We start from the raw sequence: 3,904 nt of genomic DNA, 5'->3' as shown, positions 1-3,904 counted from the left end.
GGTTACATTCAATACATCGCATGCTATAAAGTCTAACTACATTTTGACCCGCGCCGTAAAATCGCGGGATTATTTTTCCGTTGACAATTTTTTATCCAATTGAATACTATAAAACTTTACATGATTTATATATTTTAACTATTTATGTAATTTATATTTTGTTTTGGGTAAAATATATATTTTATATTTTATAGGTTTTAGATATGTTAAAATTTTGAGTTTAGAAGAAAATTCTGACATGTGCTATCTAAAATAAAATTTTAGTTATATTAGGCTTTAACCTGTACTATAATTTATCAGTTTATAATTAAAAATAAATGTATGGACTAATGGGATGACATGATCTTATATAACGAGAAGAAGAAGTGTCGTTGGGATTGTTATTGCATCTAAGGCAATATAATTTCTTTTATTTCGAAAACTAAAGTAAATTTCAAAAATATTCTGTTTAGTAGGTAAGATTTTTTTCTTTCGATCTATCTCACTTAAAGAAAAACTTAATACTCTCTATATTCCTAAATATAAGATGTTTAGTTAGAAATACACATATTAAAAAAACTATGGATCTGACTAATGACCATTTGGTAAACAAGAAAAACGAATAGAAAATAAATATACGGGAATAAAATAACAGGAATGAAAAAGAATGGTTGTTCCTTCTCAAATTTAACAATGACTAATTTTGTTCTTTAATTCTCTACAGAAAAAGGGAATGAGAGGGAATGAGAGAAAATTATTATTCCTTGTGAATGATTTTTTACAAGAATGTTTGAGAATGCATTATTCATCATCATTCATTGGTCACCATTCATACCCGACTTCTTTCTAAAAAATATCAATAAACTATAAATTAATGGTATTCAACCATTTACAAAATAGACTATTAAAAACTGTAAGATGTTTTCATTTTCCTAGATAACTTTTACTTTATTAAAAACTGTGTACCCAATTTTAATAAAGTAAAAGTTATCTAGGAAAATGAAAACATCTTACTCCATTTGTTCCTAAAATTAGGATGTTTTACAAAATTTTGATGTTCCAATATATAAGAGCACCCGCAATGGTGTTATCCAAAGAAGAGTTCTTAGAAAAAGTGTATTTTGATTTTATAAGTATTATTTTTTTTTCTTTTTAGATAAAAAAATATATATCAACCAATCGCGGGTCGCCACATGTCGTGGGGACCCGCAAATAGTGCAAGGATTCACTAAGAAAGAGTTCTTATTTAGAGATTTTAAAGATTGAATCCTTAGCTTTTGGTAGGGTTCACTGATTATTTAATTATTTTTTTCCTAAAGACTTCTCTTAAGGACTTCCATTGAAGAGGTTCTAAGATGTTTTAATTTTTCTAGGTAACTTTTACTTATTAAAAACCGTGTACCCAATCATATTTTAATAGTGTATTTTGTAATTGGTTGAATACTATTAATTTATAGTTTTAATGATACTTTCAAGATAAAAATTAGTTTTTTTTAATATGTGTGTTTCTACCTAAATATCTTATATTTAGGAACAGAGAGAGTATATATTAGAACATCAAAATTTTATAAAACATCCTACATTTAGAAACGGAGAGAGTAACAATTAAATATTAAATGCAAAAGGAAATGAGTATCTCGGGGTCATTAATTTTCGAATGATTCTATAATTACTGAATGCTTGAATTATGTTGGGTATTAATTATACTGCGAAACGATTGGTTTATATTTTTAGCCGATTTTAATTAATTATAAAAATCTATAATTAGGGCAGTGGCATTCAATGACCGAATCCTAATAGGGATCCCTTTTACATTTAAAGAGAAGCATTGTCATTTAATGCTTTCATATTACATTGAACACGTGGCAACCCCACATCGATTTCAATTTGAGTATGCTGACGTGTCGGTCTCACAATCATTCAACAATTAATGTATTCACATACTAAATTTTTTAATTCTACTGCAGAGAATTTAATGTGTTCACATTTTTTTTAATCAACTCATTTTTAGTTATTGCATTTTTAACATTTGTATTAGTAAATTGTAGTTTTCTCCGTACAACTACTGAATAATATTATTTTGAAAGAAAGAAATTAAAAAAATAATTAAGATTAACATCAACTAAAATGTTCAAATGAGAATGTTTTTAGAAATTGAAAGTTTCTAATCTTGCCGAACTTAGCCGTGGTAGAGGCTTTCTGTACACGAAGGCGATAAATAATGTGATTGGTTATGAGTTAAAGAAATTGAGATAAAAAAATATCACACACAAGGTCGGATTTTAGTTAAGCCAAATATTATTTTTTTTACGGAGTTTTCATATCAGATCAAAAATTAGAAACATAATCAGATTGCAAGAAAAAATCAGAAATCAGAAAAGTTTTAAAAGAAGAAAAAAATTCGTGAAATCGATTGAAAAACAGTATTCAGGTGATAAGTGAACATACCACATTATTTTTCAAGCAACTCTAACATTTTTCACTCGATTGTATCATCTTATTATATTTACCAAGAATGTTTTATAAGAAAATACATGTTATTGGTTTTATGCTACGTCAATTTGTATCATGCTCAAAAATATTGACATGATTCTCAACTTTTTAATTTGTATTTTTAAAGTATAGTCCAATAATTATGTATTTTAGATATACCAAAAATATTTGCTCAACATTTATTTTATTTTACGTTATATTAGTAGAAGAAAGCAAGTTTGGGTAAAACAAAGATCCAAAGAACCGAACTGAACTATATTTGAAAGCAATACAAAACACAAACTAAAACTGATTAAGTACTCATATGAATCTAAAAGTTTAATATTCAGATAACCAGATCCGAATCTGATCCAAACTAAAATATTTTGGATACCAAAAATATCTAAATCACAATTATATATTTAAATATGTTAATTATTTTAAATTTTATATCTCTAAGATTTTAAAAATATGTAAATATCTAAAAGTATCAATAATGTTTAAAATACTGAAAATATTTATTTGTTCTTCATCCGAATATTCAAATGGAACTAATTTTATGTAAATTTAAATATTTAGTCTCACATTATTCAAATTTTTATGTTTTATATTATTTTATTGAATCCGAAACATATATATAAATGCACATCCCTAAAAAAACTATACAACAAATCTCTTAGTACAACATACGATAAATAATCTAATAAACTATTTAATTCCGCACATTGCGCGGATTACTACATAGTTCTATTTTAATAGTATAAATTTTAAATGGTTTTCTGTATCTTAGGGTTTCTACTTCTATACTAATTACAACAAATGTCATTAAAAACTTGTAGTTTTCTGAAAAAGAGTTTACGGTGGGGAAGAAGAAGAGTTGGAAGAAAAGAAAAGAATGCCAGCGACAGAAGGAGAAACAAAGTCATGACCATGAAGAAAAATACAAAATGAAATATGAAAAAATGATGAAAGAACGAACTCAATTTTTGCATTTGAATTGGACGTTTCAACAAAGATGAGTAATTTGAATTTGATTTAATTTTTATTTTCGAACAGCTTTTCTTAATATACTCTCAAGATTAAAATTTGTTTAAAATAGTGTAAATTTATCAAAATAACATTACACTAGTATAAGACCTGCGCCTTGCGCAGGGTGAGTTTATTTGTATATATTATCAATAGTTTTTTTTATATATGTGATCATTTTATTTATATATTTAAAATATTTTTTGTTGTTATTATATAATTTTTTTCCGATGGATCGGATCAATTTTTATTAAAAACAATGGAACAAAACTATAATTAATACATCATGGGTTGATCGGATTGGACATTAAACAAATTATGACATAAAAACCTTATTTTTTCCATCGAACACATTCTTGAAAAAAGTGAACAATATTGTTTTCACAGTTGAATTATTTTGACTTTTATCTTCCATATGGTTTTGAAA

Source organism: Brassica oleracea, chromosome C1 (genome assembly GCF_000695525.1).
Source record: "Brassica oleracea var. oleracea cultivar TO1000 chromosome C1, BOL, whole genome shotgun sequence".
Classification (NCBI taxonomy): Eukaryota; Viridiplantae; Streptophyta; class Magnoliopsida; order Brassicales; family Brassicaceae; genus Brassica; species Brassica oleracea.
The sequence above is the reverse complement of the archived record's forward strand: the minus strand, read 5'-3'. Positions refer to the sequence as shown.